Source organism: Grampus griseus (genome assembly GCF_964374135.1).
Source record: "Grampus griseus genome assembly, chromosome: 19".
NCBI classification, from domain to species: Eukaryota; Metazoa; Chordata; class Mammalia; order Artiodactyla; family Delphinidae; genus Grampus; species Grampus griseus.
This window is the reverse complement of record NC_139013.1, coordinates 30,464,350-30,487,367: the sequence shown is the minus strand read 5'-3', so window position 1 is coordinate 30,487,367 and position 23,018 is coordinate 30,464,350. Positions and strand designations below refer to the sequence as shown.

Here is a 23,018-nt window from a genome sequence, read left to right as displayed (position 1 = left end):
AATTAATAGATACACTCCCTGTAACTGTTGTTATACTTTTCTAAGTGTATTGAGATAAATTTGGCATCACAGAAAGAGCAGAACTTTTGGAGATAGGTTCAAATCCTCGCCACATCACTTACTAGCAATGAGATATTGAAGTCACTTAATATCATTGAGCCAAATTGTCTTGCGTGTAAAACGGAGATACCAGTAACCTCTGCATTACACAGTTGTTGTTAGGGTCAAATAAGATCAAGGAGATGAAAATGTTGTATAAATAAGAATGTATCATGCACAAGCACATTAAAAAAAGTTTTCCAGTAAACCTTAGTCTTTTCCCATATCTCAATTCTTTGCCTCTTAAATCCCAATCACAATAATTCTTATCAAAGAGGTCTTCTCAATATATCTAATCCAGTCTAGTCTCACTTCAGCTTACTTGTATTTCTTTTTCTTTTTACAGCAAGGAAAAAATGATTTCAGGTTATGCTTCTTTTAAGAGAAAAACTTTATATTGTATGTGTCATTGATTCTCAGTACCAGCTGTTTTTGTCATGCCTTTAGGACCCTACCTCTTGAACTTCCCAGCTGGCTTCCGGAGGGCTTTAACATTGAGGCCCAAGGACTTTGTACTAGGAACCCTACAAGCTCTCTCCCAGGATGGAGGTCAGGGATGGTTGACAATGCCAAGGCCCAGGGACTGATAAAGCAACAGGACCCCTTGGCTCTTTCTCAAAGCTGTTTCCCATAAGAGGAAATTCATTTTCCCTGCACACCTGAGAAAGGTGGGGAGCTTGTTTTACTTTACATAGGAAGTGCCACAGAGACTTCATATGAGGGCTACTTTTACTGCCCCTAAAGTCCCTCCATCTATGATGCAGGTATTGGACTTCAAATTCCCACTTGAGACTATAGAAGTCAAGATACAACCCTGAAAAGGTCACATGACTTTGGACTAAACTGTATACATATGGAAACCTCTAGAAGAAATATGGAGGACATCAATAATTGCATACTGTGCTCAAATTGGCAAAGTGGTTAAGGTCCTAAATACTTATTTTTCTTCTGATAAAGTACCTGAACTTTCCTAGTGAGAGAACATGATCATATAATTATGTGTGTGTGGTCCAGGTAGATTTTCAGAGCTAGTGTAGTTGTGACAAGGTGGCTGGGCGGGGCCAGGGCCCTGAAGCAGGTATTTGAAGGCAGAGACTGACAAACTGAGGAAAGTAGGTCATTAATAAAGGTGAACTCCATGACCCCTTCATTCCTCAGGACATCTCACAGAGGCTATGAAATTATTATGAAAAGGAAAATCTCCCAGAATGGTCTTGGTGATGGGAAGATGGGCTCGGTGACCACCAGGGACTCTGATGTTCAGGCATCATCTACCAGACATTGACCAAAAGTCTCTGTCCCACTTTTGAGTGAACCCAACTGGGACAAGTTGGTTACCTTATGAGATTCTGCCTTCTAGACCTTGTCATTTGCCCTACTGGGTGACTTCAAGCAAGTCCTAATTTCATCATGTACCACATGGGCAGACTTTCTCATCCTGTTGAAACCAGCCAGCTAGACATGCTATTAGGCCCATTTCTTTGTACTCTGGAGCCCAAATATTTAAAAGAAACAAAGTTGATTATATCATTGCTTTGATACGTGCCATCATTATTACTTCTTGTATTTCTATACAGCATTTCCTTCCAAAGGATATTCACAGCTATGGTCTCATTTTATCTTAACTCTGTGAAAGAGAAATGGTAGGTCAAAGAGAGATGGGAATTATCCTGATCCCCATTCAAGAGATGCACAAACAGAATCCCAGAAAGAAGTGACTTTCTTGAGGGCACCAAGTGAGTGGGCAGGTGGTCCTGGCCTCTGAGTTGTTGCCCAGCAACTTAGAGTCCTCGCATTTGAGTAACACTAAATGCTGATGCTATGCAGCCCCATGGCGTCTTTTGTACCACCTACCCTGGCTCTGGCCTCTCTTGGAGGAGCAGATCCAGTGTTTCACAGGTAACACAGACTCACAATCACAAAATGGGGTATTGCTGTAAGAGGACACTGATGAGACTTTAAAGATAGAGTAATTGGGCTGATAAGATAATGAGCCCTAAAGTGGATAATAATATTGAGCTCTACAAGGGATAATAACATTGATCCACCTCATCAGGCCTGTTGGGAGGATTAGCTCACTGGCAATTGGCAAGAACTTCGCAATGAAGGAACATAAATGACAGCAGTTTGAGAGTCTCCTTGTCCCTTTTGGGATGACTCCCCCTTAGTGATTTAAGTGGTCGTGGGATGCCATGGCAACCAAGGCCTGCCTGATGGAAACTTTCATTCCTATATTCCCTCTGCAATTCCATATTCCTTACCTCAACCATAAGGAGAGGATTTGCCCTTCTTTAAAAACGAAGTGCAGCAAGAAAGCATTTGACTTTTAGGCTCCTGGTGAGAAGCAGAGGCATAGGGGAAATGCTGGATGCTTTTAAGAACTCTAACTACAGACAACACTCTTGTCTGTGGTCACAAAAGCCATGGGTGGAAGAGTGACCCTTAGAAGAGCAATCAGAGATGGCTGGGAGGGGCTCTGCCAAGTGGGGGCTCAAGAGAGGTTGATAGGAGGCTTTGAGTTTGTGGTTCTGATGTGGAGTTCCTCTTTTCTGCCATCAGGGCAACATTAGCTCTCTCTCACCCACTTCCATAGCTAGCCCATGTGGAAAAGCTACTCCGGGTTGTTTTTACAATGTCATTATTATAGTACTACTGGTTTCAGAGTAGGTGTTCAATAAATGCCGATTGATGGATGTTCTGGTGTTTTTACGTATATCATGTGCTTCCTCACAAGCAAGCTCTTCCTATTTTGGCAAATGCTTTGCACTGAGCCATATACTCTGTCCCAAGCCCCTTGTGAAAAATACATGAATGAATGAGGTGATTAGCTCAGGGTCACGTGGCTCAAAAATGGCTGAACCAAGACGGCCCCAGAGTTTCCAACACCAAGCCTAGACTCCTTCCACTCTGCCACACAGTCATCCATAGCCAGGTTGCAATCCATTCACATGCCTTCCAGAGGGCTGTAATGGAAAAACCACACTCCTGGGTTTCTTCTTAACTCTCACACTACTACCACGGTCACAACACTCCTGACACCAGATGTGTGGGTTTTTTTTCCCCACACCAAGCAATTCTCTGTGACACTAAATGGGGTAGCCTACAATTCAATTCAGTTCTGATACTAACTGGAGTTAGTGCAGACCCACAAGACTGCCCCTACTTCAGACACCAATTACAATTACAAGAGTTAGGTCCCCAGGTTACCCACAACTTCTGTCTGACTTGGCTACACATCAGAGGTTCCCATGACCCCCCGCCTAGGATTCAATTATTTGCTAGAACAGCTCACAGAACTCAGGGAAATAGTTACTTATGTGTACCAGTTTATTATATAATAAAGGATGTGACAAAGGATACAGGTGAATAACCAGATGAAGAGATACATAGGGCATGGTCTGGGAGGGTCCTGAGTGCAAGAGCTTCTGTCTGTCTGGAGTTTGGATGCATCACCGTCCCAGAACATGGATGTGTACCAATCCGGAAGCTCTCTAAACCCATACTGTTGCAATTTTTCTATAGGCTTCATCATATAAGCACTATCAATTATTAACTCCATTTCTAACCCCTCTCCTTTTCCCTTCTCAAGAGAACGGGGAGGTGGGAGGAGTAAGGCTAAAAGTTCCAAGCTTCTAATCATAGCTTGGTCTTTCTGGTGACCAGTCCCCTGCAGGAGCCCACCAGGAGTCACCACTTTAAAACAGAAGACATTCTTGGGACTTCCCTGTTGGTACAGTGGTTAAGAAATTCGCCTGCCAATACAGGGGACACTGGTTCCATCCTTGGTCTGGTCTGGGAAGATCCCACATGCCACAGAGCAACTAAGCCCATGCGCCACAACAACTGAATCCGCGCGCCTGAAGTCCGTGTTCCACTGCAAGAGAAGCCACCGCACCACAACCAAGAGTAGATCGCGCTCGCAGCAACTAGAGAAAGCCCACATGCAGCCAAAAAAAAAAAGACATTCTTATCACCCAGGAAATTCCAAGGGATTTAGGAGCTCAGTTTTAGACACTCCTATCGCTCAGGAAATTAGAAGGGTTTTAGGAGCTCTATGTCAGGAACTGGGGTCAGAGACTAAATGTCAGAACAAAAGATTCTCCTAGCACCTCTATTTAGAAGGGTTTTAGGGGCTCTGTGTCAAGAACTGGGGACAAAGACCAATATATATATTTCTTATTATTTCCCAGGGACTTGTTCCCTGTGCTTGTTTTTATTTTCTCTGTGTACTACCCAGCTAAGTATGCACTTACCAATGGTGAACCACTCCAGGGAGGCCAGCATGCTAGGAGCAGCCATAACTGAGCCCAGTCTCCCCAGCACGCCCAAGAGTCCTCTGGTGGGCAGCTGCGAGCCTGCTTTTGCACAGGAAAGTGGTGAAGTTCACTTTGGTGTTCTAGCTGCTTGCATCTCCCTCCCAACACTTCAGGTCCTCTCTCCTCAAAGGCATTTTAAAGAAAAGATTTAAAATTGCTTAGAAATTGAAGCAAGATTGCCTAGTTATTGATTCAAATTCTGGCAGGTCTGACTCAGAGCTGTCTCTCTCATTCCTGCCACCAATTCTGATGGCTCTAAAGAGGGATTCCAAGGATTTGGGCTGTAATCAAATGACCCAAGAATCCCCATCTCCTCTCTGTAGGGGAATTTAATATTTCCATTCTACCTGAGGTCTCATTGCCAGGATGTTAACTGGAATTTCAGTTTGTCTCTCTCCATTCTGGGATTTTGCTTAAACTAGTATTTTGGTTCTTTTCTCCTGTATCTTGACAGCAGACAACAAACAACCTCTAAATATTCACAGAATGGCAAGAGCTGGGTTTAGGTGGCAATCTGGCAGATAAACACAATAATAGTGGCCTCGGAGGCACTACTATTGGGGATGTGATAGAGACTGTGCTGTGGCAAAGAAATCCTATACTTTGTGCCATCCTCTACATAGAGAAAGAATCTGTGTCTATTGCATCTTATAAGAAAAAAAAAACTATCAAGAGACAATAAGATAATAGTAATAAGAGTCAGCTTGTGTGTTAAAGGGTTTGAGACATAATCATACAGACCTGAGTGTACTTATTTTCTAGGCTTCCTTTAGCAAATCTTCTCTGCTTGGTTTCTATGGAAACTGGAAACTGCACATGAGCCAGAGACACTCAATAGTCTTCCCTGGCAGGCATGTCCATTTCAGATTTCTCTGCTTTAAGTGATATCCTGTTGTAACTACTAAGAGTAAAATAATAATAATCCATACACTGTACTCTCAGAATCACTGCTGAGAAGGTCAATGTTGATGGCTACCACTATTGAGCACTTGCTATGTTCCAGGGCATACACTAAACAGTTATAGACCTTAACTCACTTAATCCTCCCAATAGCCTTGTGGGTTTGGTATCTGTAACTGTTTGTCCATCCAGGAAAATGCAAACCACTCTAAGTATCTCAAATGGAAGGAATTGAATACAAGGAGTTAGTTACGCATGTGACAGAATTGCTGAGAGGCCAAACCGGGGGCTGTGAGGCAGCTCAGAGAGTAGCAAAAATAGGAAGCAGCACCAATTCTGATGCTAGAGAGACAATAGGAGAACATAGTGTTTCCAGTGCCTGAAAGTTGGGACCAACTGTCAGGAATAAGAAATATCAAGATGACTGCATGTAGGAGTTGAGACCATGGAGGGACGGGCTGACTGGTGGGCACTGGAACCACAGAGGAGACACAACTACTTATTACCAGCACTCCACAAGAAGCAGAGATGGAAAGAGGGAGAACATCCTGGCTTCTCTCTTCTTCCTGCCCTCATTTCAAGCAATTTTCTTTCAAGGCCTCCTATTGACTGAACCTTCACAGAAGCCAGAGGGCAAAAGATCTGGGAAACAAGTTCTCCTATGATACAGAAGAGAGCAGAGGAAGTGCAGGGATGCATCTGAGAACAAACTAGCAGTCTTACCATACCCATTACAGGGATAAGAAAATTGAGTCACAGAAAGGCAATTTTCTTAAGACAAACACTAATCAGTTAAATGACTGATTATCTGGCTAGGAGTACATGCTCTCAAGCACTTTATGATACCTCTTTATGAGTTCCTCTCTGTAGAGAGGAAAAGGGCTTCTTCATGGCCATGGCATTCCTGTTTCACATGCCCTTCACCTCAGCAGACCCAGTCAATTATGAAAACTTTAAGTTGTGGTGGTCTGTCCATCTGAAATTTGCCCATTCAGGGGGTTCTGGATATTTATTTGATGTGTGCTTATTCTAGATGTTTCAGCCTGACCACATACAGTCAGTCATTCATACCTTTAGTCATTAAAATATGAAAAGGGTCATTTATTCACTGGTGACACAGACCTAGGAGTTAGGGGAAGATGGGACTGGGGAGAAATCTCATCTTTCTCATATTTTCTAGAGAACTGGACTGTGATTCCAATTGGGTAAAGGGTCACAATGAGGCAATGGGGAAAAACAGGTAGAAATTCCCAGTTCCTATTTTCTCTCTTAATGTTTGAGCATTTGCCACTGCTAAACTTGTAAGAAAAATTTATCAGGGAAAAGTTAAAATTTCTGTCAACTTCATCTTGTCTCTGAACTAGGGGAAGAAGACTATTTAGCTGAAAGACATCTTGGAAGATCTTGGAGAAAACTATTTAATTTAATAACAAAGGCAGACCCCTCTCAAAGGCATTCATGTTTTAAGAGAGTTTACTCTGAAAACCAAGAAACCTTCTAATATAAGAATTTTCAGTGATTGATAATGGAAGAGAAGATTTTTTGATAAATCATTCTACTGTTTTCCTTTAAATGTATGCTCTGTGTGCAGAAACCTCAGTATCTGGAAAGCATCATGGGGCCTCTGTGGGCATTTCAATGAGATAATACACACAGAGCTCCTGGACAATAACAGGCTGTCAAATGATTGTATCTATTATAGTCATTGTCATCATCATCATCATCACCACTGTACTTGATTTTCAAGAAGGTCTGAAGAAAGACTGGCATGGTCAGGAAGCTTTCTGGAGGAGAAGGGCCTTGTGCTGGGTCTTAAAGCCACTCCTTTTACTTTTAACAGCTACAAGTGTTTAGTCTTTTCAGGCAAAGAAATATAATAACCAATTTCCAGGACCTGAAAATCCAGATGGGGGCAGAGGATATTTGACAGGTTCTTATTTGCTACAGTTTCAGTCTGGACCGAAGGAAGAGGGTTTGATTATTCAAGTTATTTTAAAACTGCTTTAATTACGTTGTTGAAACCCTAAGAGTAACAGAGGTTTAAAAAAAAGAGTAACAACAACATAGAACCTCAATACTCTGTTTTTCCAGGATGATTTAGTTTCAAGAGAAGCTGGAAAAGTGATCTGATCTACTTGCATCAAGTTATCCTACAGAGAAAAGCTTTCTGGGGAGATATATACACAGAGAAATAAGTTGAATCTTTCCTCCCCAGAACCAGATAAAAACAAAGTTATCTTCCTTATCTCATGGGGAGCCAACCCATCTTAGCCCATTTTATTGGTGCCATGAAGTGGTATCAAAGAGGGGAAAAGCCATGCTTCCACCTTCCCGTGGAAAATTCCAGTTGGAGGAAGGGGAGGGGCAAGAGGCAGGGTTTTGCCCAGGAAGGCAGGCACACTGGCAACCACCTCCTTCAGCAGCCTCTCTGCCCTAACCCAGACCTGGCCAAGCACCACTGCAGAGGTGATGCCAGCCCTGTGTGGAAGGGCACTGTGCAGGGTGGCGACAAGGCTCCCAGGTTCCCAGAGCAATAAGCTCCCCCATCCTCCCAGGCCTGAAACTACTCCCTTAGGCAATCCCCAGGGTAGAGGGTTGAAGACTCCTCATACTGTTAAGATACTGATATGTAAAGCTCTCCTCCAGGCATTAACATTCAGGCTGAAAGTAGACTATCTGATGACCTAACTGGAGAGGATGGGCATCTTCAGCACCTTGTTTGAGCCTCCCCACAGCTCTGTGCATGTCCAGCTTCCACTGTGATTGCTTGGGCCTCTTCCTCCCAGAGCTTCATGCTCTCCACTGAGCTCACACGTTTTCCTTCAATTCCATTGTCCCAATCCCACCTCTCAGCCCATCCACAACACCCACAGAGCCTTTCCAATGGTCACTCCTTCCTCTGACCTCTCATAGCTTTTAGTTTATTTTAAGAAATGAATTACTTTTTACATTGATTCTTAGATATGTTTTATTTCCACTCTACTGGTTGCTGTGTTTCCACCAATGTTTATGCTCAATAAACACTTGCAAAATAAATGAACAAATGACAATTTGGAATCAGAGTAGATGGTCCAGGCATAGCTCTGTGGAGAGTGTGCCTGAGGAGGGCCCCAGGAAGGATGCTGGGAAGCTTGGAGGGTGCCTGAGGCGGGTGCTGTGTGCTCTAGGGCAGCAGAGGCCTCAACAGGGAGAAAGAGGGGTTCTGAAAGCAAATCCTGACACCTGAGAATGCGTGCAGACAGCTGATGCGTAGTCAGGACCCTTTGGTTTGCAAGTCACAAAAAGTCAACTCAAATTGGCTTAAGCAAGAAGGGAATTATTGGCTATCATGGATGAGAAGGATACTGGAGTGACTCACAGAATGGAAAGAAGAGTTCCAGGAACCAAAACTCTAGGACAGAAAGTGCAAACCCACTAAAGACCTAGAAAATGCCTTTCTCTTTTCCTCTCCTCTCTCTTCCCTCCCCTCCCTATATCTGAATCTCAGATGTGTTCATCTCACTTGACACCTCTTTTTACTCTCTCTTCCTTCTCTTGCTCTCTCTCCATCTCAATCTCATTGTGCCTCTATTATAATCCCTTTCTCTCTCTTTTTTTTTTTTTTTGAGGTACGCGGGCCTCTCACTGTTGTGGCCTCTCCCGTTGTGGAGCACAGGCTCCGGACGCACGGGCTCAGCGGCCATGGCTCACGGGCCCAGCCGCTCCGCGGCATGTGGGATCTTCCCGGACCGGGGCACGAACCCGTGTCCCCTACATCGGCAGGCAGACTCTCAACCACTGCGCCACCAGGGAAGCCCTCCCTTTCTCTTTTATATCAGAGAATTTCTCTCCACATATCAGAGAAAACTGTTCTTAGCAACACTAGACATAAACCCTTAATGAATTAAAATTAAGGAAAACTAGCCTTCCACCTCCAATCAGAAGATTCCATGGGAGGTCCCCAATAAGCCTGGATTCTATGTGTCCACGCTTGGGATGAGTCTCTGTGTCCAGGGATGTGACACCATTCTTGGCTCAGTGGTGTGATGAGAGAGTCCAGGCAGCATGACTGATGGCTGCACCAGGACCACATAGAGGGGAAACAAGAACATCAGCAGCTCGCTTTGCTAGCAGAAGCAAGGGACTGGTAAAGAGCTCTTGGAAGGGATGAAGGAGAGGACTTGTAAACAACTTCAGGAAGGGGTGATATCAAGACTAGGGATAACCAGGAAGCAAAACAGAGGCCCACCAAAACTTTCTGGACTCTTGTCTCCTAGGGACGCCCTGTCTAAAATGATCTCAGCCCAGTAACTCACATGATGTCAACACAGGTATTGTGAAGTATCTTTTATGCTCATCACTAACTCAAAATTACAATACACCCACCTCTAGGTCTTATTTTGAGTGTGTTCATGAAAAGCATATATTACTATATCACCATGTCACTTTCTAACAATTTAACAACTGTGTATCAATGTAACTGGCTTCCTTTCTACTTCTATGTACTCTATGCACTTCAAAACATTATTCTGAGCAGGGGTCTGTAAGCGTCACCAGATTGCCAGAGCGGTCTGTGGGAAAAAAAAGGGCTATGAACCCCTGTTTTAGTTGACTGTCAGATGCTGGACTGCTTGGTTTAATCCTCTAATTTTTGCAGCATTTTCTCTATTTTCTGGATTTTTGTCTTTTTGTTCTATTTTCTGCAAAATTTCCCCAATTTTATCTTCTGATCCCATTCTCTATTTTCTTTCTGCTGCGTTCCTCTTGATAACATCGTGGTCTTATTCCATAGCTATTCTATCTTCTCATCTCTTAGGCTATCAATTCTAGGCTGTAATTTATTCCTGCTGATCTTAGCTGTCCGTTCACATATGGAAAATGCACTACAAAGTGATTGGGATTTCTGAACCCAAGTGAAGGGCTTATTGGATGGTGGTTTCACTGTGGGGTTTGTAAGCAGGAACCAACCATTTCATCATGGGATTCCCCACATGTCAGAATCTGTGACTTTCCTCTTGGGGAAGTCTGTATATCTAGAGGAATGCTCTAATCCCATGCTTGGAGGGAGTGGGCATTTATGGGTCAATATCCTAGGAGCCACCCAGTAAGGACACCTAGACCTTATCCCCCATTTTCCATCCAGCTCAGGGCTGTTCTCTGCTGTTTCCTGCTATTCCCTCAATCTGAATTCTCTCTGGTTCAATTACCCAGGTACTAAGTTTCCTGTTTCCTGCTGGAACAGAAGAGGAACAGCTGTCTGGATGTTTGGACTGGGAAAAGAGACCTCCTGAGATAAATCTTCAGCCTTTCCTCCTATGTTCCTTCCCACCCGCTCCCAGCTTTGAGAGTTGATTGGTGTCTCCAATTCCTGAGCCGTCCAACTATTTTTGGATGCAAGCTGGCCTGCTTCTTCTTAGCTTTCCCCTCTGTGGGCATTATCCACTCTGCCAAGACAGCAGTCAATCCCCCCACTCTTCATGTATTGTTGATATTTCTTGTCTGGTGTCACTTTCTCTCCATTTTTTCTTTGTCTTTGTAGGCTTATACCTTTTCTTTGCCTTCATTTTAGTGGGGCTTGGGGAGGGAGCAGAGATTTTAGAGCATAATCTGCCACGTTTATCCACAAGTCTTCGGCCTGCCCATTTCTCACTTTAGCCCAAAGGAAAAAAAAACAAAGACACCATCAGCCTTATATTGATACTTGTTGGGACTCTGATATCCAACTCGGTGTGGCTGCAACAGGACCTGACAGTGAAGAAACAGCTGTCTAGAGCTTTGGCTGGCACCCAGTAACCAGAATGTCAGCTCCCAACTCAACAATGATTAACCTGAAACTATAAGAACTGAACTACAAAATTATAAAGGAAGGAGAGAAACCCAACGTCCAAAATGTCAATCTTCAGATCAAGTGGGGAATGTCCACCTCTTCCAGGCAGACTGCCCAAGCTGAGGAAACAGAGGTAGAAATTCCCCTCTCTGCCCCAAACACTATACACACCTGACAGCCCATCTAGTATCCACCTCATGATTGCTTCCCAAAAGTACTGCCCTGTACTTCAATATGACAACAAGGTTTTCACTTTTCTGTTTATATATTGGTCCTATGGTTGCTATTCTGTTGACAATGTATCCTCCTGGGGCAGTTTGTGTGTTTACTGAATGGCTACCCAACTTGTCTCAATTCAAGCACAAACTCCTGTAGCACCAGACTTAAAGTAATAATTTTTTTTTTTTTAGTTAAAGTGTTTTCTTTACTATGTAGTCTGTACACATGTGAGTGATTGTTACTGCTTCCACTTTTATTAATTTTTTATTTCTAGTTGCGTGAAGGACGTCTTCACAGAGAGCAACTCAAGCTGAAGTCCTCATCTCTCCTGGTGGCCCTGGCTCGTCAGCACTCTCGGTAGTACCACCATCAGCATCCCATGTCCTTCATCTGTTCTCTTTACCCAGCACCTTCTCTGCTGCCCAAAACTTCTCTCCTGTTTTCCCTGTTCACTCCCCTCCTCTGTAGCTATTATGCTTTTTTTCCTGGAGAGATCTCGATCTGCGCCCTTGCTCAAAGACCTTTGCTGGCTCCCCACTGCATAAGGATGTAAGTACAAACTCAGCCTTGCCCATTAGGCTCCCAAGTGATCTTGCCCTCAACGCCTTTTTTTTTTTTAATTTTCAATATAAAAGTTTTTTGATGAGGAGAGCAAATTAGGTTGAGAAGGACAGGAAAGATATCTGACAGCTGTCCTTGTTTATAAAAAAAAAAGAAGAAGAAGAAGAAGAAGAATGCAAGCATCTGAAATATTGTGTCTAGAATCTTGTACATATTTCCTGAAAGTAAGAGGAAAGACTTGGATTTCTATAGCACTTTTCTTCAGAGGGCATCAAAGCTCTTTAAAATTATACAAAAGAAAGCAAAGGCACCAGATATGAATGTTTCAGTGTCTGTGCAGCAAGCCCATGTTATTATTTAAAGACATGAAAATGCAGATCCCTGGACAGACTGGAGCTGAGTTCACTTCAAAAGCTGGGGCTAGGAGGGGACTGATGATTCCTTCCAAAGCCCTGTGGTCCCCCCATTAACTGCTGAGAAGCTTGGAAACACTGGCCCCATGGGTGCTGCCACAAGCCTCCTCAGCCTCCACCTGATGCTGGGGTTTGAGAGGTGAAAGATGGACCAAGAAAAACAAGGTGAGAGGGACTGAGCCCAGCTGTGGTTCCCATTATGACAGAAAAAAACAGAGTATTTTGAATTTTCCAGAACTCTAACTGGATGGATTTTCTATAATAGGCATTGTAGTAATGGGGGCTACTTTCTGGGATCTGATGAAAAATCAGAGGTGAGTTTTTGGTTTGAGGACATTTTTTTTTTTTTTTTTTTTGCGGTATGCGGGCCTCTCTCTGTTGTGGCCTCTCCCGTTGTGGAGCACAGGCTCCAGACGCGCAGGCTCAGCGGCCATGGCTCACGGGCCCAGCCGCTCTGCGGCATGTGGGATCTTCCCGGACCGGGGCACGAACTCATGTCCCCTGCATCAGCAGGTGGACTCTCAACCACTGCGCCACCAGGGAAGACCTGAGGACATTTTTATAAATAATAGCCTAATAGCTTAAAGTCTAAGATTAAAAAAAGAAAATGTCCTAGCCACAGCCTCCTACTGTACTGATGAGAAAGTCCAGTGCTGGCCAAATTTCATCTGAGCCATAGGCTTACTACACATTTTAGTGGAGTAAAAATAAGTAGAACTGGCAACACTGCCATAGAGAAAGGCCACAGGGAACTACCTGACCACAGGCCGCCACATCAGGGCCATTCTGAGGCTTCTGTGCCCCCACAGTAGACAGGTCCAAATGGAGAGGCCCCCAGAACCCTGCCAATCTGTGGGAAGAGTCAGTGAGCACTGTGGACAGAACAGCAGTCAGAGGTGGAAATTTCCACAGGGGTGAAGTATCTCCCTTGAGATATTGATTACAGGCTAGATGATTATAAAATTCCCCCACCCAAGAAATTTACTCTAAACGTAGACTACACAAATAGTGGGTTTTCACTCACTGACGTGAATAGAAAGCAGAACTGGTTGCTTTTGGTAAATTTCAGAATCTTTCTGAAGAAGGAGAGAAAATAATGGGTGTTATATTTCTCTTTTCTATATTTAGGTTTAATTTATTAAACTTCCACCCAAAATATAGGACCTGGGCCACCACCATGGAAGGATGTGCAGGTTGTGCACTGAACAACTCCAGGGCAACCTCACATCATAGGTAGTGGCTAGAAATGAAGCATGATCAAAGATGTTTCCCATTTCCAGATGCCGTGGTCACAAAGCACCATATAAAAGTTACACAATGAACAAACAGATTGCACCAATTACTGTCAGGACTAACTATGATCTGAGGCTCCACTCTCAGGGTCTCCGAATAACCATCATTCTAGACCAGTTCTATTGCCAGAAGTAGGGATGTGGGTGCTGTGGATGTTGCAGGGTCATCTCCTGGCAGGCCTGTTTCCATATTAGCCTCCACTTCTTCCTGAGGCTGCAGCTCCCCCTGGCCTCTATGGGGACAGCCTTGTCAGAATCTGGATGCTTCCTTTCTGATCTGGCTAGCATATGTTCTAAGCCCCCAAGAAGGCTACAAATTTCTCTTCCTAGTGCAACACAGCTCTCTGGCTTCACAGAGCTCTCTGCCTCTGCAAGGGTACAGTCAACCACACCTGGGCTCTAAGGACCCTGGAAGAAGAGCCTGGAGTCTCCTTGTAGCTTTTCTCTACCCCTCAGCTGAAGTCAGCCAGTACTTCTGGCTCCAAGAATTAAATACATGGACTAACCTTGTCCTGCCTGGTATTCATCCTGACCTGTCAGCCAAGTCATAGGAAATTTGTCCTCAGAGAAGTACACCCCATTCTCCATGCAATAACAGACCAATGTAGCTGCTCCTCAAACCTCTCCCTTAAGCACTGAGGGGCTTTATGGACACTGAGCACTCACAAACCCAGCACACTCCATGTAGAAGTGAATGATGACCATTAAAATATAGATTTACATTGACAGCACATCACTTTATTTATCCAAGCCTTGGGCACCAAGACATGTGAGTTTGAAGTATTCGAATAAAAGTCTTTCAGATTCCAATCTCTATTCTTCTTGCTCATAATCACTCTTCAGCAATGTTACCTGTGGTATTCCATTTTCCTTATCCCATCTTTGTTTTTATGAAGATAAAAGCAGTTTGAAATGAGTAGTTGAAATTACCTACATTTAGACCACTCTGTTGGAAGTTGAAATCTCTTTGTTTTTCTTCTTGATTTCTCTGTGTATAAATACAGTGTTAGATATAGTTGTCTTTCATGATCAAAGATCATGGTGATACTTCCCCCAAAGACAAGTGAAAATGAAAATCATAATCATCATCATCATCATCGTCATCATCATCATCATCTACCATGATCCCTTTGCAGTGAGCCTTTGCATCATTTTTGGCCAGTCCTCTCCAGTGTCTGATAACTTCTCTCAGATAAGTAAAAGTCCTGAAACCTGCCTAGCTCTCGTCCCCTAAATCTGTCCCTTACAGCCACACTGTGGAGTACTTTGTAATAGTAATAATAATAACAACAACGGCTCACTTGTTTAAGCTCTTGATATGTGCTAAGCACTGTTCTAAACAGACTGCACCTCCTTTCTCATTTAATCCTCCTGAAATCCCTCTGCAGTAGATATCATAAATATCCTCATTTTACAGATGGAGAAACTGAAGCACAAAAGATTGAGTCATTTCACCCAGGTCACACGGCTGGTAAGGATTCGGACCTGAGCAGTCTAGCTCCAGAGCACACAGGCTAGGCTCCAACAACACCAGGAACCTGTATGAACAGCCACTGCTCGCCTAAGCAGGAGGCTAAGCAATGCACAGCTCCTCATGTTTATCTACAGATCCCTCTTCAGAGATGTGGTGTCTCAAAGAAAAAGAAGTCCTGCATCTCACTGTGTCCTTCCCCCGTGGTGCCACTCTGCTGCTAGCCAGGCCAGCAGCTCTGCAAACCTTCAAGTGGTTCTCTAGTGAAATGTCCCTCTGGCCTGCCCCAGCTCCCTCTGTGCGTACAATGCCCCCCAGGCCTTTACTCTCACCTATTCATCTTTGAAACGTGGTCTGTACATCCAACATCGTGTTTCCAGGCAGCCCTGTGAGTTTTGATAATCCATTACCTCCTTCTCCTCCCCGCCCCACAATCCTCACATGCCCGATCAGTCCACATGTCCCTATGCTAATTGCCCTTTCCAAAGTTAACATTTCCAAATGGCAAGATAAGTTCAGAGTCATTTAAAGGAAAAATAGGCATACCATGAAAATGTTGGGCTTAAAAAAAAAATCTTGTCCTTACTCTCCCTGAAGAAACAGTGAGCTCAAGTGGCCTCCTGTTTATTGTTTTTCCTAGGGAAGCCAATTTCAGTTCAGTTCCCACTGTTTCATAACACGAGAGCTCAACTTACATACTTCCAAACAGAGGGATGGGTCCTCGGTTTTGTTTTCGTCTTTCCTCAAGAAAAAGCCTCAATCTCAGTTGCAGGCTTAAACAGACTTAACAGCCATAAGCCCCATAAGCTCTGGCATGCCATAAATAGTTCTTTTCATCAGAAGCCGCAAATCACAATTCTACTGTAAAAACCAGAGCTGCTCGGATAGCTGCCCACAGCACTGAGCATGGGGCCTGGCATTTAATAAAGATTTGTTGATGGACTGATTGATCCGGGTTTCCCATATCAGGTGTAGTCTGAGTTTCTTAGGTTTTTTTTGAAGGGATTTGAACTAAGATTTAAAACCAAGTCTTAATGCACCAATCTCTCCTTTCCCACAGTCCTTTGGGCCCAGGATCTTAGAACCTATTTATGATGCATGAGTTTCAAAGCCCCTGTGGGGACCAGAGGGCAAGAAGGAACGCAGGACAATCTAGTAAAAGCCCCTACACCATCTGGGCCAAGGCACAGTGATAAGTGATGTCCTCGTGACAGCCTGGAGGACCTCAGAGAGGCGCCCTCTGGATCATCAGAGAAAAGTAAACCAAGAACTCCATCATAATAGCTGAGAGCTTTAGAGTCAGGAATCCTGATTCTATCACTCCTAGCCTTGTGGCCTTAGGCAGGTTACTCAGCATCTCTGTGCAGTGGTTTCCTCAGCCAAATCAGTTCAAAGGATTAAATGAGAAAACAAGTGTTAAGCCCTTGAGACAGTATCTGGCATGTAGAAAGCATCACTTGTGTTTTAAATAATTACCCCAGCAATACAGTGAAGGAAATTTTACCGTACTTTTAATTTTATAAAAATTGGGGGTCCATACATACCATTTATGGTAGCTCAACTCACCAGAATATTCAATTAAACAGAACACCCTACTCTCCCAATATGCCAGACAGGTTGGAGCTCATGGTACATATGAAAGTGCTGAAGGGAATAGAAACCAAGTAGGGATAGGTAATAAGTGAATTTAATCGGGATCACAAAATACCAAAGGTGCTAAATATCATGTTTTAAATTTTTTAAATGAAGTTATAACTTCAGGGACAGGTATACCATATGAGCTATTCCAACTTTTAAAAACCCTTTTCATCACAATAGGGAAGAAAGGAAGCTGAGTTACTGTCTTTCTATATTAGTCGTCAGAGTTTAGCAAGAAAAATTAAGGGAGAGAGATGGATATATACAGTTAGGAAGTAATTAAGACCATGTAAACACAGCTGTTGATAAAAAACACAGGTAAGGGAATTCTTAGAAAAATTGAATGTAATAAATCAGCAGGCAGAATAAAATGGATCCCTAGACAGTGAAGAAACTTGTTAATAAACTTGCTGAGCCACTAACAACTCACAAAAGTAATAGTGAGCAAGGACGGAAATTTTGCATTAAGTCTTGAAGTGAGCTTGGGAAAGAGAAGCCTTTTGGGTGGCTAGTAACTTCCAGGGAAAGAGGAGCCGTGAAATGACAAGGGTGGAAGTGGCAGGGAGTTTCCCTTGCTCGGCCTCCCTCTGTGGTTACAACATCACGTTTCAAGGATGGATCACTGTCAGAGTTAGAATAACCTGGACTGTATAAAGACATCAATTCCCTGAGTATTTATTGAGCGCCTCTCATGCCTGAGGCACCATGCCAAGTGAGAGATGCAAAGATGAACAAGCCTGGTCCTGGATCTCCGGAAACACCCAGACCACAGGGACAATAGCTGTGAACACAGGAACACAAGGTAAAAGGCAATCAATACTGTAGCAGAGTTAACACACAGCACATACATATAAACAAGAGGGAGGTGAATTTCCACCAAGAATATCAGGGAAGGCTTCCTGCAGGAGGTGGCATTTGACCTGACCTTGAAGGGTGGATAGGAAAAATGCTTCAGGCAGCGTAATGGCATTCATTCAACCATCCGTCCACCTGTCCATCCATCCATCCAACTATGCATCCAATTAACGAATAATTACTGGACACTTACTTTCTGTCAGGCACCGTGCTAGTTGTTGACAACAGAATTTTTAATAAAAAGAGACAGAATCCCTACCCTTGGGAGCTCCTGGGGAGGCAAATATTAATGAAAGTAGTAAACCTTCAGATGTACATTGCAGTGTGACAATGCCATGAGGGGTGGTCCAAGGTTCTGTCTGAGGCTCTAACAGGAACATTTGACCAAGGCAGAGAAACTAGGGAAGGCTTTGCTGTGAAGCAATTGGTGGAATTGAGATCTGAAGGGAGGTGGGGGGGGGGGGCGGTCAGAGACACCCAGGCAGAGAGAGGGGATAGCAGCATTCCCAACTGAGGGAGTGCATTTCAAGGTGGGAAAGAAGCATGATGACAACAAGGGGCTGAAACAGTCCAGGGAGGCTGGAGTGTGGTGTGGGATGAATTGTGTGTGGAGACAAGGCCAGAGGGGTGAGCGGGGGCATGTGGGGTCTTGGTGAGCAGCTCTCAACCTTTACTCTACGAAATATTCTTAGAATACTTTAATTAGACAGACTTAGAAATATTTTAATTGGTGCCATTACAGGAAGGGGAGGTAAGAGGTGGCGTGGTTGAGTTTTACTTTGGACAGATCATTTGGCTGAAATGTGGAGACTGGATTAGGGCCACAGTGGATGTACCAGTGGTTCAGCAAGAGGTATGGTGGTGGCCAGGACTAGGAGAGCAGCAGTGGGGATGGGGAGAAATGATGTCTACCTTCAAGACTGGAAGGTAGGCTGTGGGGCTTTGGCAAGGGAGAGGGAGGTGTCAAGGTTACCTCTGGCTTTCAAAACTAGACAGATGGAAGCGCTGATCCTAGGAAAGGGCAATGGGAAAGGGCCAGTGCGGTAGACAGACTAGCTGTGGGGAACCTGAGGTGTGAAGGTGTGGTCATTATGTATCTCCCTCGTAGACTGTAAGCCCCCCAAGGGCAGGACTCTGTCTCTTTTTACTCAACATTGTGTCTTTGGCAACCAGTATGGTGTCTGACAGACATCAAGTGCCCAGTAGTCTCTTATTAATTGAGTGGGGGTAGTTGGATGAGTGGATGATTTTTTGAGGTGCTTTAAGACATCTGAGAGGGGATGTTGGGTAGAAAGCTAGATGGTTGGTCTGCAGCTCAGGAGAGAGGTGGGGATGGGAGCTATAGATTCATGTTTGTCCAAGGAGGGTAGCTCAAGGGAGAAGATGAACAGGCCCTGGATTCAGCCTTCAGAAATTCCAACAGGTCAGGGCTAGGTAGCAGAGGGAAGGTGTACAAAGGAGAAAGAGAATGGGCAGTCAGACTCAGAAGGAGTATTTCCAGAAGGAGAGAGTGGTCCACGGTGTCAGTTGCAAGTAAGATGAGAACTGAAGAATGTCCTTTGGATTTAGCAGCACTGAGGTCATCGGTGACCTTTGTGGGAGCTGTTTTTTGTGGAGCGATGAGGTGGAAGCCAGATTGGAGGGGGTGAGGAGTGGGAGGTGATGAAACAGCGACAGGGAGTAGACACAAGTCTTAGGAGAAGTTTGGCGGTGAAGAGGAGGAAAAAGGCGGGGTGGAAGCTGAGCAAACGCGAATGTGCCCAGTGGGTTTTAGAAGTTACAACAGCGTAGCGTGGCTCTGGAACAGTAGTCCCCGTACCTTTTTTTCTGTCCTAACATCTCCGGAGGAACAGACACTCCGGGTTATTAACAGAAAAATCAGAATATCAGGAGAAGGAGTTGATTTCATTGGGGTGATGAGCTTGAGTTTTGGAGATGTTAATTTTGGGGGGCTTATGGAGCAGGCAGGGGAGAGCGATGTCTGTAGGGTAGCTGGAAATACGGTTTGGGTTAGTGCTGGCAAACTGCAGCCACCAAATCTAGTCCCTCACTTGTTTTTAATATGGCCAGCCCATGAGCCAAGAATGGTTTTTACATTTTTAAGCAGTTGAAAAATCAAAAGGAGAATAATATTTCTTTTTCTTTTTTTTGGCCATGCCATGCGGCATGCAGGACTTAGTTCCCCAACCAGGGATCGAACCTGTGCCCCCTGCACTGGGAGCGCAGAGTCTTAACCACTGGACTGCCAGGGAAGTCCAGAGAATAATATTTCATGACATGTAAAACGAACATGAAGTTGAAATTTCAGTGTCTGTAAAAGAATTTTTATTGGAATTAGCTTATAGCCACACTCATTCATATACATATCATCTAAGGCTGCTTTTGTGCCACTGCCATGGAGTTAAATAGTTGCAAGAGGCTGATTGGCCCTCGCAGCCTAAAACGTTGACTATCTGGCCAATCCTTAGCCAAAGCCATAGGAGAGCAATCAAAGCAATTTCTTGACAGCCAACCTTATGGAAAAATATCAAGCTAAAGGGGACCAGATCACACTGTGCATTAAGGGAAACAGGTGGCTGGCCATTTGTGGGGTGTGGAGGAGATGGCAGCAGTCTGATATCTCTGGGTCTATGAAGGACATTTGTTCCTCCCCCACCAGCCCCCCCTCCAACTTGCTGATGTCATGAACAGACACCCACAGAGCTCAGCATAAAGGACCCTTCTTCAGGGAAACATTTTCCTTCCCTTCCCCAACTGAGTCTCCCAGCCAGCTTAAACAAAGCTCCTTGCACTTCTCCATTACAGCATTTATCGCCGTGGTAGTGAAATAACTATTTGTAGAATTCTTGGTTTACTGTCTGTCTCTCCCTCTAGACTGGGAACCACTTTGGTGTGATGACTAAGAGAACAGATTCTGGAGCCAGGCCGCTTGGTTCTATCCTGGCTCTACCATTTACTGGCAGGGTATCTGTGGCTCATTTACACTCTCCTGGCTTTAGTTTCCTCATCAGTAAAATGGGGACAGTGAGACTCTACCATTCAGGGTTGCAAGGATTAAATAAGACAAAATAGTAGGATACAAGGTGCTTGGAGCAGTGCCTATGACATGCTAAGTGCTCAGTACATATATCATTGTAGTAACTATTTGGATAAGGGAAGTATGGTAAAGGAGTGGGAAAAAACAAAGGTAAAATTTGAATTTTAGGGCAACTGGGTGGATGGTGATATCATTTCTGGAGACAGGAAACACAGGAAGTGGAGTAGGTGTGGGGGACTTGCCATGTCTGAGGTGCCTGGGGACAGCCAAGTGACAACGCAAGGTGGACAGGTAGATGTGGGGCTCAGCAGAGATGGTGGGTAAGGTAAGGGATTGGAAGAATCTAAAAGCTTGAAACAGCTGGGACAAATAGCTGCGGGAGAAACATAAGATTGCTAGGCTATAGTTCTGGCCTATGTAAAGATGCAGATGGCAGATCATGGGACTTCTCAGCCTTCATAATTGTGTGAGCCAATCCCTCATAATAAATCTCTTTCTGTATATCTGTATTTATCCTATTGATTCTGGAGAACTCTAATACAGTATCCTTGGGTACAATTTCTTGAAAAGCCTGCTAGTAGGTGAATTCAAGTTGCTAGTGAATGCCACTTTCCCCGTTTCACCTGCCTCACCTGGGAAGAACTGGGAAAGTGGAGACTGCACGGTATCACGGCTACCCGCCCTGCGCCCTCGCCTCCAAGAATCTTCTCTCTTGTGTGGATTAGGAGCTAGAGAAACAAAAACACAGCAGGAAGAAGCCTCTAGATATCAACACATCTAGCAATTGGGCCTTTTAAAATTCCACTTTTGACTTTCCTAACAACTATAAGTCAAGTGAAATACCCTCACTTTACAGGTGAGGACTCTGGGTCCTGGAGAGATGAAGTACCTTGTCCAAGATCATACAGCTAATAAGTAGCAGAGGGGGGATTCAAAATTAGGAATGTCTATGTGGTTCCTAAGCTGCCTTAGTCAGAATTCTCCAGAGAAACAGAACCAATAGGGTGTGCGTATGTGTGTGTACACAATTTTGGAGGCCAACAAGTCCTAAGATCTGCAGGGTGAGTGGGCAAGTTGGAGACCCAGAAAAGCTGATGGAGTAGCTCCAGTCCAAAGAAGAGCAGACCTGGGATCCCGGAAGAACCAATGTTTTAGTTCAAAGGCAGGAAAAAAATGACGTTCCAGCTTGAAGAAAGGCAGAAGGAATTCCCTCTTATTCAAGAGAAGGTCAGCCTTTTTGCTCAATTCAAGCCTTCTATTGATTGAATGAGGCCCACCCACATTAGGGAGGGCAATCTGCTTTACTCAGACTATTGATTTAAATGTTAAACTCATCCAAAAACATCCTCACAGAAATACCCAGAATAACATTTAACCATGTATCTTGGCACCCCATGACCCAGTCAAGTTGACACATAAAATTAACCATCACATAAGCCCATGGGCTTTCCACTACATCATACTCATCCCTGCTTGGGTCTAGAAAATCCTCCCTGGTGATGTCATAAAATGTTACTGGGCCCCAGAGACTCCCTCCCAAAAGGCAACAACCAGTATAAGAATATATAATTTTTCTCTACCAGTTAAAAAGAAATAATTTAACCTAGCTCCTGTAATTCCTTCCTTGATTCAACCCAACTTCTCCCCACCCTAATCCTAAACACACTTTTACTGTTTCTCGAGAGGCAACTGGAAATCCCAGATGTTCACATCATTCAGACCACAGGAAGGTGAAAGCAGAGTGGGGATAGGAAAATGAAACTCACCAAGATGCAGAGAGAGAATAGGATGATGCAACCATGGAGACTACAAAGGGAGGTATGGATTATTTCCTTCCTTGCTAATTACAATGTATGTGTCTCAACAGATATTTCAGTGAAGACACTAAATTTTCAATGTCTGATACACTATAGGCACTTACAGTATTTAATTAATGGATCAATATGCTCATCCTCCCTTTCTTTCTCCCTCTTATGTTGTCTAAACCTGAGAGATTTCCCCATTTTCCTGCACGTGAGGGAAATCACGATGGTACTGCCTTGTCCCCTTTTCTTATCTTTGACTCTTCAGCTGTGAAGTCGTCCTGGGTTTGCCAGTCATCTCCCACCTCTTGGGCCTCCTTTTCCCTTATCTTTCCAAGTCCAAAATGTTTTATTTATTCCTGTGAATATAATGGCTCAGCTATGAAGCTCCCTTGGCCAACCTTTCTGCTGGACTGCTGAGTCATTTGTGACCTGTAGATAGAATAAATTCAGAGGCTGCACAATCACTGCTTACTCCTGGAGAGAGTCAGCCACATGACAGTGACTGGGTTTCTCATTAACTTGGCCTTGTGTGAATCTTTATGATGGTTCCTAGACATGACAATTGAGTCTGTGTGGCCATGGAGCTCACAGAGGAAAGGAAGAATG

At 44.1% G+C, this 23,018-nt stretch overlaps 1 protein-coding gene across 1 annotated transcript in view; it reads right to left on the bottom strand.

The window, feature by feature from the left end:
• The window catches only part of CES5A (carboxylesterase 5A), a gene marked incomplete at both ends in the record, with an annotated part of 267,282 nt that overhangs the window by 145,842 nt on the left and 98,422 nt on the right, over positions 1–23,018 (bottom strand).